Source organism: Neltuma alba, unplaced genomic scaffold, assembly GCF_004799145.2.
Source record: "Neltuma alba isolate B1F8T4 unplaced genomic scaffold, ASM479914v2 tig00000105_pilon, whole genome shotgun sequence".
NCBI lineage: Eukaryota > Viridiplantae > Streptophyta > Magnoliopsida > Fabales > Fabaceae > Neltuma > Neltuma alba.
Window position 1 is genome coordinate 743,325 of NW_021631921.1, and position 17,047 is coordinate 760,371.

General features: G+C 30.5%; 1 pseudogene; it reads left to right on the plus strand.

Moving 5' to 3' along the window:
• Positions 1-12,018: 12,018 nt before the first annotated feature.
• Positions 12,019-15,306, plus strand: LOC114721026 (protein ETHYLENE INSENSITIVE 3-like; annotated as a pseudogene).
• Positions 15,307-17,047: the final 1,741 nt, after the last annotated feature.

Genomic DNA, 17,047 nt, shown 5'->3' on the forward strand with positions numbered 1-17,047 from the left:
CCGAGTTTACATCATTCTCACGAGTTTAACAACCTTGCATACAAGAGTTTTTTTTTTTTTAATTTTTGATGTCTCTGTTATGAAACCAGACTGGTGTTTGATAAGGCTGCATTAGCCAATGACTTTTAGATAATACATTTATTTTAACATATTTATAACTATGTTGGATTCTAACTTATACAGATTTTACTTTTTTGCTTTCAATATTTTGTCATAGTTTCTTATGGTTGTGTTAACATTTTTTTAAAATGTCTCTTACTATTATCTAAAGCATTTATTTTGAAAGCATGGAATCGTGTTTCTATATACATAAGAATATAACTAGTATCTTAGAAATAAAAAATTAAAAAATAAAAATATTTATTTAAAAAAAAAAAAAAGATGTACACCTTTTGAGGGGCCGGACTTAAAAAAATTATTCCCCCAAGGAGGTCGGTAAATTCAACCCACCCCACGAAAATAATCGCTTATTTTATTCTATGGTGTCTTGAAAAGGGTGTCTATACTTAATGGAAAAATTAACAAGTTAATTACCCATATGGACATTGAACTTTTTCGAATTATTTTGCAAAAGCAATGTCCTTCTTTGAAAAGAAAAAAAATCTATAATGACCAAAAGTCCAAAATAGTGATTAGAGAAATAATTTGCTCTTGTCTATCACAGGTATACAAGTTAGTACTAAGCTAAAGAAAATATAATAGTCAGCCATAGAAAAAAAAATGCTATTCTTATCCTTTATATATGTGCGTGTAAGACTGGGAAATATATTTTATTTTAATATTAAATTATTTGTGCGTGACTATTAAAGGAGATAAACTATTTGCCTCTGTCATCTTAGTTATTACCGATTTTCTTTTGTAGAAAGATCTCGTTCTTGCAAAATAATTTTATAAGTTGAAGGTTAACATCTATTTTTTTTTTAAAAAAATGGAAACTTGTCATTTTAATCTTCAAGCATAATTCCCCGCACATTTAACCTCATACAGTGTTAGTGTGTGTATTAAAATAAAGAAATAAGCACCTAAACAAATTTCGAATGTCGAAAAGTACACCTGTTGAGAAGATATTAATTTTAACGCTCTTGACTCAGAATAGTCACTTTATTTTTCCTCTTATACAGATAGTTTTAGATGCATTGTGTTCCAATGGCACATCATGGGAATCAGGACCCATTTTGTAGTTCAAAGAGTGTTTATAGATGAAGATACTTACAAATTACTCTTTAGTAAAATCTTTACATCATTATAATTAAGATGCTTACAAATTATTTCTTTGGTTCTATTTGTCAATGACTTTCAACGCATTTCACTTGAATTAAACACACAAAAAAACACATTAAGTCTTATTAATCTTGCCCTAAAAAATTTAACAAATTTTTAAGTTTACTTTTATTTGAGATATAGTATAATTTTCAAGAAAATAATAATCTAAACAATAATAATTGAATGGTAAAATAATATATTCGTATTAAAAATTTAATAATGTGTCCTACTCTCTCAGTCCCCTATTTTAAGATCCAAATAACTGAATTATATGGTTTGAGAAGACTACTATTAAAACTATTTAAAAATAATAAACATGGAAAAAGTACATTTTTCCCTGAATATATTCTTATTTATGATTGGGCAGGTGAGTGTTGGAAAAAAAATGAAAGAGGATGCATGAAAAAATGAGAGAAAATATATCAATTAAGAATAAAATAAATAAAAATGACATTTAATGTTTGGACAGACAAAGGGTAAATCTTATAAAATGGGGAGAACAGACCAATTAAAAAATTTAAATATTATAATAATGAATGGACAGAGTATAAATAGGATCAAATAAAATGTTCTCTTTATCTTATTTATAAATAAGACTAGAAGATTACTTGTTAGCAAGATCCTTATTCAGGACAAAAGACACCATAATTAATCGATTAGGACATTTGTTGTAATGAACGACAAGTGATAAATTTACTATTTTTTGCTGTTGTCATTTCAGCTACCCCTTATATATAGTTGCGAAATTGCAGTTTTAAATAGATTTTGAATATATTATTTTATACTAGTGCATATAAAACAACATAATTTTTACAAATAATTAACTAAACTTATGTTTTTTAATTTTTACAAATTAATTATTTATATTTATGATCCAGACTATATAATTTATTAATGTGGATGGAGAATGCTTCTAGAAATATTCTCAAATTGGCCAATTATGCTAAAGTGCAATGAAACGCATGTTGATAAGATTATTGGTCGCATGTGCTTTTCATATTCTTTCATAATAAGGTTGTCATACTGATTTAATCATACATCGCTTTCAAGAATCAGAATCATTTCTTTTTTATAATCCATTGTTTCTCTTTTTCTCACTTGCTTTAATTTTGAAACATGAAAATAAGTTTAGTTTATACCATAAAATATCAGGATATTTGTAGTATCTCAAATTCTAGAGGCATCTCATATACTGTGATTACTTTTGTTATCTCGAATAATGTTTAATATATTCACTTAATACATTTTTTATTTCATTAGGACAAGTGCTAAAATTGAACACTAACTCCATAAGTTTAATAAATTAAAATTTAAATAGGGTAAGGTGGAATTAAAAAAAGTGTTTGAGTTGGATCATTTAATTAAATGAATATATAGGGTTTTAAATCTATTTTTTTAATTGATGATAAGCCTCAAGCCTCCTGCCAATAAAATCACTCTAATAATTTTTTTCCCCAAAAGAAGGCCAATATAATGTATGGCTCAACTCCAACAATTTACACTCTTTCGTTGTCATTGTTATATGCACACGCATCAGCTCTATTCTTGGCACGAGGGAAACAGAAAAAGGAAAAGATTCTTAATAACTTTGATTTAAAAATTAGAAAAGTGAGATTTTAAAATATTAATAAAAAGAAGATGTAATATAATAGAGTATTAAAATTTTTTAATATACTAGAAAAATGGAGGGAAGGGGAGGAGGTGAACAATTTTAATGAGTTGGGTTTAAAAAATTAAAGAAGTGAGATTATAAAACTTTGATAAAAATCAAAGACATAGGGTAATATACCTATCATGAGGCATTTTCTAGAATATATTCATTGTAAGTGATTAAGTAGGATATAGCTTATATTCTTAAGATGTAGTACCTCGAGTCCTAAGTACAAGAGAACTAACTCTTATGTTTAGGACAGGAGATAGTAATTCATAATTTTTTAGCATTTTCTAGAATATATTTATTGCCATTGACTAGATAGGGTATTAATTATATATTTTTAAATTGTCTATGTTTAAAGCTTGATATAATTTTTTTTCCACTTCTTAAGATGTAATTCATAATTTTACATCTCTGCCTAAAAATAAAGCATAATTTTAAATAAGGGTGAATTGAAAATTTTTTCATTTCCAAACAAATCTGATAACTTAATTACCTCTCATTTGTATGATTGAAGTTGTCTTATAGTAGATATCATAATGCCACACATTTCTTTAGTCTTTCTTATAGAGCATTCTTACACGTTTTATTGAAATTATGAAAAATTTTAAACCTTATGAACACTATCTTGAGATTTAATAATTTTTGGATTTTATCCGTATTTAATTTGTATATATTTTTTATGAAAATAGTAATAATAAATTAGAAGTAAAATTGTGCATTTATATAATAAATTTAAAGAAGTGACTTATATTAAGAAAAAAAATTATTTCTACCTTATAAATAGAACCAAAAAATATATTCTAGCAAATTAAAAAATACTCACACATGTGTTGTTGTTTTTTTAATTTTTGGGTGTTGCCACCACATGTGTGTGTCTAAAACAAAACCTAGTGTTATATTATTTATGATCGCAATTATAATACCTCATTTATAGACTATAAATAAAATATTATAATTAGAACTGGAAGTATTATTATATTATTATCTCTTGGTAAGCGTGTATTATTCAGTTACTTGATGCAAAAGGGATAATTGTAGTTATTTGCAAACAATTGATTTAATTTAACTTTTGGTAATACTAAATAGATTAATCTTATTTGAAAATTGTTTTGTTTCAATATCGTGGCATTTCATATGGACACAAAATTCATGAACTTTGTGAATTGTAAACAAGGCACTACGCTTATATGGGGCCAACTAATAAGGAGCATCTTTTTATTTGTTTAATTATAATATAATAGTCAGAATCAAGGTGCCAACTAATTAATATTATTATTTTATGTGTTAACGTAAGTTGACAGTTGGGATGCACACACATCGACATGACCCCAATAAAAATATCCAGTGAGGAATTTTTCACTTAAAAAATTAAATTTCAAAAATAATTAAAACTCTTTTATATTAAGAAGTCAATTAGTGGGTGTGTGTCTGTATAGTTATATATAATAAAATAAAATACTGTAGCTCCATAATTTGTTCTTCCTGAACATAAAATAGTTGGTGCAGTTTTTCAGTTAGTTTATTGAAACCGAAAGGGCATCTACTATCTGGGAAAGTAATAAAGAAATTGGCAAATGAAAGACAAATATAAAAATAAGAAATTTTTTTTCCAACAAAAAAGGTTTGTATATATTATGTTCCCTCTAATCTCCAATATAGGAGCTGGTAGTGAATGAGGCGGGATTCTAAACATAATACCTTAATATATTTTGTTTATCATATTTATAATTTTTTATGAATTAATTTACTTAAGTTATAACGAGATCTTATAATTAGGATTGTGTCTATGTTTTGTGAACTCTACTATTAAAATACATATAAATTTATATCACGGGATGTAGTTTTCCATTAAAAAAAATGTCATTAAAAAAATAGAATAGTAAGAGAAAAAGTATAGGCTGATAAATAAAATAGTACTAGTAATATGTAATAAAATATCTAAGCTTGATTATGCAGCAAAGCGGCTCATCCCCATATATGCTTATCCAATAAAGTTAATCCCTTAAAATTCCATGATCAGATTTCATCAAGAAGAAGAAGAAAAGGCCATGATCAGAACACTAAAGCAGCAAAGATTAATGAATCCCCTTGTTAAAAAATTATGCTACCTCCAGTCCTTTTTAGTTCTAAATATAAGATCATAATATATTTTGTTTATCATATTTATCCTTTTTTTTCAAGATAATCCTTGTAATAATAGTAGTTCTAACTAATAAATTTGATTAGTAAGGATATTTTAGGAAAGATAATACTTATTTATTACAAATAACTAACTTAATTTATTTTTTTTAATATACTCAAATTAGTCAACTAACTCTTATATTTAAGATCGGAGGTAGTACAAATTTAAGTTGATGAAAATTTTCAACGTGTTCTAGAAAAGTAAGAGGTCAAATTCTATCATCAATATAATAGAATGATTTTGTGCGAAGCACGTATATTCTTTTTATTTGAGACAATTCTGTTTGATACATTATCATATACTAATGTGAATTCTCTTTCAATGGTAATTTGAAAATTGATTTGTTACGTTGTGAAAAATTAATCCCTTCTAGTTTCTACTAGACTCAAATCCCATTGATAAAATGATTTTAGTATAGAATAGTTAATGAGTAGTTGTTTTTTTTTTTAGCCAACTTATAATGGGTAGTTTTTAAACTATGAAAATTGTCTTGATTGACAACGTCAAGCTAAGTAACCTAAAAGAAAGATACATCAACGTATAAGAGAATCTCACGCGCAGCTGAAATGAGACTAGAAGAATTGCAAACTCTTTCCTGTGGTGCTATAAAATACCATCAAAATTTAGCCGGCTGTAAATTTTTTTGCTAGCAAACAGGTATTTTTTTTTTATTGAAACTAATTCTATTTGAAATAGTATTTGATACTAAATATGAACACTTTTTTTAAATAAAAATTTGAGCATTGATTTACCAATATCATATTGTGAATTATTAGTTTCTTTTGGTAAGCCTAACCTTTGTTAGTAGCTTAAGCTTATTAAGGGTGTGTTTGGTATGAGGGATTTGGGAGAGAGGGGAGGGATTTTAATTATTTTCTCTTATTTGGCAATACACAAATTTTAGGAGCGAAGGGAAAATTTTCCCTCCCCTCCCCTCCTCAACCTCCCTTCCAAAATTGGTGGAATTTAGAGAGAAAATGTAATACTGTAACTATTATACCCATATCTTAAATAAAATAAGGGCAAAATTGTCCATTTTAAAATATTTTTCCCTTCCCTTCTCTGATGAACCAAACAAGATAATATTAAAATTCTTTTCCTCCCCTCCTTTTTTTATAAATCCAAACAAGATAATATTAAAATCATTCCACTCTCCTCGCTTCCCCTTCCCTCCATTAAAATCTCTTCCCTCCCCTTCCTTTCATTGAGTCAAACGAACCCTAAAGTTGTGATTGTACTTCGTAAATTTATTGTTCACTGCCAAAGTTCTTTTTTTTTTTATAAAAAAATTAGTAAAAGGATATTGTGGTTTTTCCCATTATATACAAAATATAAAATAATTTTTATACTAAAGTTTGATTTATATACGCTAAACATATTTTGAAAACTCACTTCCATCCATCTTACTATCGCTTTTACTTTCACTTTTATTTCCACAGCCACTTCTTTTGAAAATACTTTCAAAGTACCATGGACTAGGTAAATGGACTTAGAAAAACTTCCCCAAAAAACACACACTGAAAAAACAATTACTCAGACTTATTTATTCTTATTATTATTATTATTATTATTATTATTATTATTATTATTATTATTTTATTTATTTACTGTTTGCAGGTAAAGTAAAACGATAGCGGATGAAGGAGAAAAAGTCCGCAGTGGCCAGAAGGAATAATAGGGACGTCTCTATTAATAATTTATTATTAATAAATAAAATATCTGTTTTCCTTATGAATCACGGACGGCGGCGGGCACCGTTTCAAAGAATTTTCAACGCCATTAAATGATATTTATAGGTGAATCGTACTTAATGGTTAGGCAAAGGTAGTTGATGACAAAGAATATAAGTAAATTAACTGAGCTGGAAAAAACCCCTTTTTTCAAATAACAAAAACAAAATATATGCCATTAAATTTTTAGGATTAATTTAAATTCTAATTCAAATAGGATTTTCAGTATAAAAAAAAACTGTTGAGTTTTAAACTAATAAGTTAGTGATTTTCATTTATTTTGCCATGCCAAGAGTAGTCAAAATTATTACTAGAATAGTAAACATCACGTTTTTTTTAAAAAAATTCAATAGGTATTTTTTTTTATCATTTCCTCTGTTCTTTTTTGTGTTTTTCTTTATTTCTTAGGCAAACTTTCATGGATTTTATAGTAGAAAGTGTATTTGATTGTACGTCAGATATCATTATAATTTATATTATGATTGCTGGGTTGGAAAAAAAAAAACTTTTGTATTCCTTAAGTTTTGAGTTCAAGTCTTGTAAATTAAAAAATATGTTGTAGGGAGAATTTCCTCTCATTTCAGTCTAACATAACTTTTATTTCAATTAATGGATACAACATTTTATTATAAGGTTATAAATATCTGAAGATAGAACTGAAATGCATGGTGATGCATTTTTCATTGTAATATTACAAAGCAAAGCCAATTGAGAATTGAATAATTTCTTTTTAGTTCAAATTCTGTTTGGTCAAAATACCTGCTCCACTCTTTAAATGTTGATTAAAATGTTTGTTAACGAGGTACTCACTTGTCTCCTAGGTACTTATCACTCCCATGGATAAACCAATCATTATTCGATCAAAAAATAAATAAATAATACTCTTTTGGTTCTATATATAATACACTTTTAACATGTTTCACATAAATAAAAAAAAAAACCTTAAGCTGCATTAACTCTTCATTAAAATATAATAACTTTTCAATTTTATCTCTATTTAATATATATATCTTTCAAAAAAATAACAATCTACATTATAATAAATGAAAGACAATATAGTACATTCATGGTAAAAATTTAATGAAGTAATTTATAAATTAGACAAAAAAAATTTTCTTTCTTTATCCTATAAATAGGATCAGAGTAGTAAGAATTATTCAAACTTTGCTTATCAGAAAATGATTTTAAAGAAAGGATCAGTAGGATTATAGGAAGAAATTGGAAGGCATATGTTTCTTCTAATTTTTATACTTTTAATAAACTTTCACAACAATGTGTTAAGTTAATGAATAATGAAAAGAGATTCCTGGGTTGGTCCTTCCTTTTCGTGTACTCTTCTATGTTTGGTATTTATTTGACTGTATATTTTCAGTTTCTATTGAAAGAAAAGTGTTAAATAAAAAAAAATCAAACATACAAAAGTCATATTAACATGACAATGTGACATAGATATTATCCTCAATTATTTTTCCAATCAAACATCGTATTCAATATTTTTTGTCATCTTCTTTCTCATTTTTCTCATTGTTGGCGTGGTTGGCATTATTCATGAAGAAGTTGCCTATCCCTTTTATCACAGTTTTCTTTCCTAAATTCAAATGTTCTAGATAACTTCATCCCTAACTGTATCATTTATTGAAATTATATTTCTACTTATTTTTTTATTTGTTAAAATTTTTATTATTTTGAAAATTGAGAAAAAAAAAGGTTGGTATAATTTTGGCATAACTTACAGGATGTAAAGCAGTTTACTTTTTCTTCATAGAGTAAAATTTTGTATAAACTTTAAAAATGAAAAATTTTCAAATTAATTTTAATGAAGTTTAGGGAATGCTGTGTAATTTTTTGAAAAATTTATGGCCATTTAGAGCAATTATCCTTAATTCCGGGTCCTTAATTTTAACTTTCTCACTTTGGCACTTATTAGAATAATGAATAGTTTGGTTATGCTGATCTTCAGGTTAGCCTAATTCCCAAAACCTATGCACTAGAACGTCACGTCTTATCCAAATGCATTTATTATGGTTTTATTACAAGATAGGCACAAATTTAAAATCAAATCTTGTTTTAATAATAAAAAATTGAAATTAAATCAATTACAGCTGGGGAAAAAATCTTGGATGGAATATATTACCAAGAAAAATTAATCTTATCTTACCATATTGTAACTTAGAAACTAAATGATTGAGGGGTTATTATGCAAGGGTAGTAATGTAAATTGCCATCTCATATTAGGACGCCCATTTCACTAGTAGTAGTAGTGCAATGAGGCAAGGGATTGCTGGTCAAAAAAAGGGGCGGGCATCAATTTCACTGTGTAGGATGGAATTTTAAATCACTGGGAAATGGGATAAAATCTGATGAATGTCAACCGAACATGCAATTGGCATTTGGGGAATTCCAATTCCAATTTTCATTTTTTTTTCCTTTGCTAAGAATACATATGAAACATTCTTGTATTGAAAATAATTTAATTCAAGATACTGTTAGATATTAAATGTAAGCATCTCTTCTTATGAAAATTAAATCTTGTTCTTCATATTATGACTTATGAAGAACTAATCCATTCTATTAAACTCAGCTTTTGTTAATATTTTAATTTTAAGAGTAAACATTGTTAGAAACCAAACAGGATTTGAGGAAGCCAGGACAACAATAACTAGGAATTGGATTGGATAGTAAAGATTGTAACTTGTAACATTAGGGGGAAAAAAGGTTGGCAAGAAAAAATATAAGGAAAAAAAGAGATTGTAACTACATCAGCTTAGATGAATTAGTGAATCTAGGTCAAGATACTAATAATATGATTTTTTTTAATATAAGAGGTATTTAATTAATTTGATTAGCTTCAGAAAACTAAATAAATTATTTAATTGTAATTAATATGACATGATCTCTTACGTACAATATACTTAGGTAATGGATAAACAACTTAAAAATAAAATAAAAGCATCCTCCTCTTCATCGTCTGTCCAATAAAATATGAAGAAAACTTCATTGTTTTTATTTAACAAATTAAAGGGTAATTCTTTTTTACTAAAACCATATTAAAATCTCTAACGGCAAGAGTGCATCTTTGGTCCCTTAATTACATATAAGTTTTATCTTGATCTTTTGATTTTGTAATGTGTCCTTTTAATCCTCTAACACTAATGTCATTAACAAAAAGATGTCTATATTAAAATTTTAAATGTTGATAGAATATTCTCAAATATTTACATATTAAGATTAATTTTTTAAAATAATAATAATAATCAGCACAAAAAGATACTGCTAGTTGAACATTTCCCGTTTCTCCAAAAAAGAAAAAAGAAAAAAAAAGAGCCTATCTCTTTTAACATCATATATTGAGAGAGATAGAGGGAGATAAAGAGGGACCTACCTAGTTCATATTAATATTATCCTTACCAACAGGAGTTGGGTATAATAGAAGGAGTTAGTCCCTTACAACGTGATAAACTAAAGTTCGAATTCTCATTGAGAGAGGTGCCTATATTTAGTGCCCGACAGTGTTTCGAATAGGATTTTCTCTAATAGGAGGATAACTATGCTTTAGCACAATATATATATATATATACCCTCGGACAACAGTTAATATAAATTGCAAAATCTATAAAAAAAAAATTAGTAATGTTATTTATGAAGATTATTATGAAGCCTATTCAATGACAAATGAATAATATTTCTTATTATTGCCAAACTATACAGCCAAGTGTCATTAGTCCAAATGAGAGAAATGCAAAATGTTTGGTCAAGGTTGAAAAAGAGGAATGGGGGTGAAATATCAAGAGTGGAAAGGGAAATTGAAAAAGAGACATTATGAATCTAAAACTTGCCAGGAGGGGTTCAAAAGAGAGAATTATTGAATGCAAGCAAATATAGAAAGTTTCAACTATTGTTGTGTTTTGTGTTTCTTTTCCTCAATAACTATCCCATCAACCACTCTCATTCTTTCTTCTTCTCTCTTGGTTTTTCTCCTTGTTTCCCACCTTTTTCTAAATTAGGTTTTTTTTTTAAATGTTAGTGGCTGATAATTTTTAAGCAAAATGTTAGAAATCGGGCCAATCATCAAATTAATTGAAGTAGGTAATTTTTAATCAAAATATTAAAAATCAGATCAGTCATCAAACAAATCAAAACAACAGTTTGAGATTTAGTGGTCTAATCAAAATTAGAACGATCATGATTAAAATAATATAATTAAATTAAAATATAAAAATATTTATACATAATCATAAAAAGTAATATTTATATAAAAATATATTAATCCACAAACAATTAAAAAATTATGCATAAATTTACAATTTATGAGCTATGTAAATTTTCATAAAATTTATATATGGATTATTTTAATTTTTGACACAAGCTTTTTTTTTTCCCAGCAATTTTTAACATAAACTGAAATGTTCCAATGTATTTCATACGGAGGTTAGCAAGATATTATCTTTGGCATATGATTATGAATATTCCAACCTTTTTTAACCTTCTTGGATATTACAACTTGTATTGTATCTATGACTAATCTCTTACTCTGTTTTAGTTTTTTTCATAAACACGAAATAAAAAAGTTACTTAATATTTCTATATGCATGGATAATGCTGCTATTAGATTTTTTTTTTTGGTAACATATTCCCATTTATAGAAGACACAAATACATATCCAGATTTTTAGTATCATTTTTTAATTTTTACTTCCATTGGTTGGTCTCATTATATTAATTATTCTCATTCTCTCTTTATTGGATACTTTTAAAAAAATAGGTTATTAAAATATCATTTTTAATTATATGTTATGTAACTTTCTTTTAATGAAAACTCTTTTATTATATACAATTTGCATGGATATTATGAGAAAGATTATAATTTAAGAAGTAAAAAGGATCAAAATTTTATATTTAAAATTTATATCCATTTTTTGACCAGGATTTAAAATTTATATCTAATTCTTATATTTATGACTACATGTAATATAATTTTTTTTATGGTGAAACTTACATCGGGTTTTAATGAATTATTTGCTTTTTCTTTAAAGACACAAAAGGCCAAATACTTTCTATGACGTGGGTATTTCTTTTCCATTGGATGACATGAAGGGTTCAGATTTGCCATTCACAGGGAGTCACGTTGCCGCTCCCAAAAATAGATGTGAACGCACCCAAAATCCCATAATCATCACTTCCCTCTTCCTTTTCTCTCTCCTTCTTCTTCTTCCCACCTTCTGCCTTCCTCTCCTTCCTCTCGTCTTCCTTCCCTTTCTGGTCAACTCTCATAAACCCATGTTCTCCTCCTTCCCTTATTGACTTGTGCCGACTTCAGAAGAAGAGAAAGTTTCAGATTTTGGATCTTCTGGTAAGATTCCTTCATCCGGTTTTGCTTGCTTCTTTTGCTGTTTTGTTGTGTTTTTTCTTTCATCTTAGCTTGTAATTGCTCAATCCGATCCGTGGGGGGTTTTGCTTTAAGTCTTGTTTGAATTGATGCTGGTTTTGTTCCCAGGTGGATCTGTATGAGTCTTATAGTGGGCTCTCCTATCTGTTTTTGGATTTCTCATCTGTTTCTAACTTTTGAACTTGATATTGTTTGCTTGAGTGGTTGGGTCGGTCTTGGGTCCTCTTTTCTTTGGATGACCTTGTTTGGAAGGTTTCCCTGCAAGTTTGCTAATATTCTTGTGACTTCTTTTGGAGGAAAACCTGCCTATCTCTCTCGGCAGTTATCCTTTTGATGATTGTTTGATGAGATAATCTTCAAAATCGACCTGAAGTTTAAATATCTCCTTCATGAATCACCATATCAGCGACTTTGGATGTTTCTATTCTTGTAGCTTGCGTGTGGCTGGTTTAGATCTGTGCAATCATTCAAGTCCCCAGCACTTAATTAATATTCTGACCGACTAAAGATTTTAGATATGGTCCGATTGATTATGTATTGGTGATTAGGACATTTACGATGTTTTTGGTGAGATTTTTAGCACTTTATCTGATTTATCTGCGCTTGAAAATGAAGGAAGAGTCTACTCATGACAATTCCGTTGTTAAAAGCCCTGTTTACATGAAAAGTGTTTGATTTGCTTTGTTTTACTAGGTTTGATTGTTCTATGTTTATGTCCTTTGACAGGTTGAAGGTCTAGAAAAAGTCTGAGAAATTCTTGACTTTGATCTGGGTATAAAGAGGGGAAAAAGTTTGGAACACTGGTCCTGTAGCTTTTATTGGTGGAATCCTTTTTTTTTTAAAAAAAAAAACATTCAGGCAACGTTTTAGGCATATCTTTATCCGTGGGGAATGATGATGATGTTTGAAGAGATGGGGTTTTGTGGAGATTTGGATATGTATTCTGCTTCCCTTGGTCAAGGGGATGTTGTCACCCGGCAGACTGAACCAGAGGTGGCTGTTGAAGATGATTACAGTGATGATGAAATTGATGATATGGATGAGCTTCAGAGGAGGATGTGGAGAGACAGGATGCGTTATAAACGGTTAAAAGAACAAAGCATGTCCAAGGAAGGAACAGATACAGCAAAGCAAAGGCAGTCCCAAGAACAGGCAAGGAGGAAGAAGATGTCAAGGGCCCAAGATGGAATCTTAAAGTACATGCTAAAGATGATGGAGGTTTGCAAAGCTCAAGGATTTGTTTATGGGATAATTCCAGAGAAAGGAAAACCTGTGACTGGGGCATCTGACAATCTCCGTGAATGGTGGAAGGATAAAGTCAGATTTGATCGGAATGGTCCAGCTGCCATAGCAAAATATCAGGCAGATAATGCGATTCCAGGAAAGAATGATGGATGCAGTTCTCTTGGTCCCACTCCACACACCCTGCAAGAGCTTCAGGACACAACCTTGGGTTCTCTCTTGTCAGCACTGATGCAGCACTGTGATCCGCCTCAGAGACGATTTCCATTAGAGAAGGGAGTTGCTCCACCATGGTGGCCCACTGGGAATGAAGATTGGTGGCCACAAATCGGTTTACCTAAAGATCAAGGCCCTCCGCCATATAAGAAACCACATGACCTGAAGAAGGCATGGAAGGTGGGGGTGTTGACTGCTGTTATAAAGCACATGTCTCCTGATATTGCCAAGATTCGCAAGCTAGTGAGGCAGTCAAAATGCCTTCAAGATAAAATGACAGCCAAGGAAAGTGCAACCTGGCTTGCGATCATTAACCAAGAGGAGGCTTTGGCACGAGAGCTGTACCCTGACTATTGCCCTCCATTGTCTTCAACGGGGGGGAGTGGATCCTTGGTCATCAATGACTGCAGTGAGTATGATGTTGAAGGGCTGAGGATGAACCAAACTTTGATGTGGAGGAGCAGAAACCTGAGAATCTTAATCCATCCAATCTTGGGATGGATGGCATGAGGGGAAGGTTGCCAATCCAGCAACCTTCTTTTCCAATCAAGGGAGAGATTATCACAAACCTGGATTTCATTCGGAAGAGGAAGGCTCCTGGTGACTTTAACATGATGAATCAGAAAATCTACACTTGTGAGCACCCTCAGTGCCCTTACAGCGAAGTTCGTCTTGCTTTTGCTGACAGGACTTCTAGGGATAACCATCAATTGAATTGCCCATACAGAGGCAGTTCTGCAGATTTTGGTGGGCCAAATTTCCACGTTAATGAGGTCAAGCCTGTTGTCTTCCCTCAATCTTTCACGCAGCCAAACCAAGTGCCCAGTCTGTTAATTTAGTTCCACCTTCATTGAATCTATCGGGCCTTGGAGTTCCTGAAGATGGCCAGAAATTGATAAGCGACCTTATGTCAGTCTATGATGCGAATGCTCAAGGAAATAAGAACGTAAGTTCCAGTAACCGTGTCGCTGTAGAAAATCAAAACCTTTCCCAGCCCAACATTCAGCAGCAGCAGAACAATTTCTTCCCTAATCAAGGAGTTGTAATGGATGGAAACTTCTTTGAAGACTCCAACATGTCCAATAACCAGCCGATGTTTGCCCGAGAGGAAGGTCATTTTGACCCGTTCAAGGCTTTTAACTCTCCTTTTGAAACCAACCATCAGCACCACAACAACAGCAGCAGCAGCAGCAACAATAACAACGGCAGCAATTTCCATTTAATGTTTGGGTCCCCTTGTGATCTGGCATCTTTTGATTTTAAGGATGACATACAAGCAGGAGTAGGAGGAATGGAATCTCTTCACAAACAGTCAGAAATGTCATCAATATGGTATCACCATTGAAATTGACTTGGGGAAATCACATGTATCACGGGACTCTTATTTTTTTCCTTGAAATCATGGGAAGATCCCGTGGCTAAGAAAAAAGGTAGTTATTGCATTTTTCTTCACTTGTAATTGTAGGTTATGGCCAAAACAAGTCCTTGTAGGTCTAGATAATATTATTATTCTGTGCTTGGCAGGTCTGGTATATGGGGTTAATAAACAATGGATGCTCCCATTATGTAACCCTGTATTATGTGTCTTTAAACTTTTATGTAAGAATGTGATATAAATAAGATTTTATATAATTCTCTCTTTTAGATTTTAGTTTTCCCTTGAATCATGGCCGGAATTGTTAGTTCAGCCTGCATAGGGCCTAATTATCAGTTTCCTGTCACGCATGACTTTGTGGGCTCCATCGTGTTGGAAGATGCTTTTCATTATTTGATGCTTACAAACGACTAATTAGTGGACTCTACTGTATGGCAGACTCACTGATTTGCAAGTGAAGATGATGAGAAGTGTTTCATGACACATATGATTCACTGAACTCTGCCATATATATATTGTTATCTGATATAACAGGTTGAACAAGCAGGAGAAAACTTTGGTGGTGAATTGGTTAGGAAAGGATATAGATGGAGTAAAGTTGTGTCCTTTTTTATGGCCCCATTTTTTTTCATCACTTGAGCTTATCCTCTGGCATGTGAAGATGGACCCCAGAAACAGATGGAGGTATGGGAGATGCCAAGTTGAGCTCTGTTTGGTTGCGTGATGGAGTTGGAGACCAATGTGTGGGAGTGGTAGGGTCCATAGTGGGGGGAAGGAGTCATCGTGTTTTGTCTGTTTGTAATTGTAATTGAAAGGGTCATTGGTCAATGACCCAGCAAGCTTTTTAATGTCTTTCTTTTTCCCTTTCCTTTCCTTTCCACTTTGGAGAAATGAAAGTGGCATATTCATTCATTCATTCATGGGACCAAAGAAAATGGCCCTTTCTCTTCTTCCTTGGCCCTAGGCGGCTGCTGCTGCAGCTTCTCTCTTTCTTCCTTTTGAGTGCTTAGTTTTCCCCACCCCACGTGTTGCTGTGCATTTCTTTTTATTCCTTTTTTCTTTCAAACTCCAGTACAAATATTTGTGGATCTCAATTCTCAGCATTTAGCAAGTGAAAATGTGTCGTGCATGATTTGAGAGATGAAAAGGAAACACAGTAGAGAATAAAAAGATAGTCTTATTTTCACTTTTGTTGTTAAGTGCCACGTACCGTAAAATATCAATCAATCAATATGAAATGTGAAAATTATAAAAAGCAATACTATACTTCAGGACAGAGAACATAGAAGGCAATACTATTGATGAGAAGTTAATAATAATTTTACTAAATCAGATAGCTTGGTCTGAGTAATGGGGATTGTCGTTATTTAAGGAAGTGATTGAATATTAAAAAAACAATGGCATCTTTTGTTTTCAGCCGTTTTGGTTTTCTTCAAACACACTATTTTTAACAAATAATTTTATGTGTGTGCTGGTTTGATTTGTACGATAAAAAGTGGGGGGGGGGAAGAACATGGAAAGTAACCATATAAATATGAAAAGACACTTGAATTCCTAAATAAGAGTCAAAAGATAAAATGATAATTGAATAAACATAGTCTGTGTTTTGAATTCGACAACAAAATACGATTCCTTCACCCCTGCCAACCGTATAACAATTAATCATGAGAGACATTTTATGATTAAGATACTATTTATTTACCTGCTAGTAGAATCAAATTATGATATAAGCCTTACATAAAAAATACCCCAAATCAGTAAATTAATAATTTAGGATCTCAAAACAACTCAATTACTATGAAGTTTCTAGAGATTAGTGGGATTAAATTTTGTAGCAAAATTACCTAATGCCCTTAATTTGAAATATAAAAAAAGGTCAAGGGGCAAATTTGTCTTAGAAGTTTTGAATTTGATACAACAGAATACGATTCCTTCACCCCACCAGCTGTATAACAATTAATCATGAGAGACATATCATGGTTAAGACACTATTTATT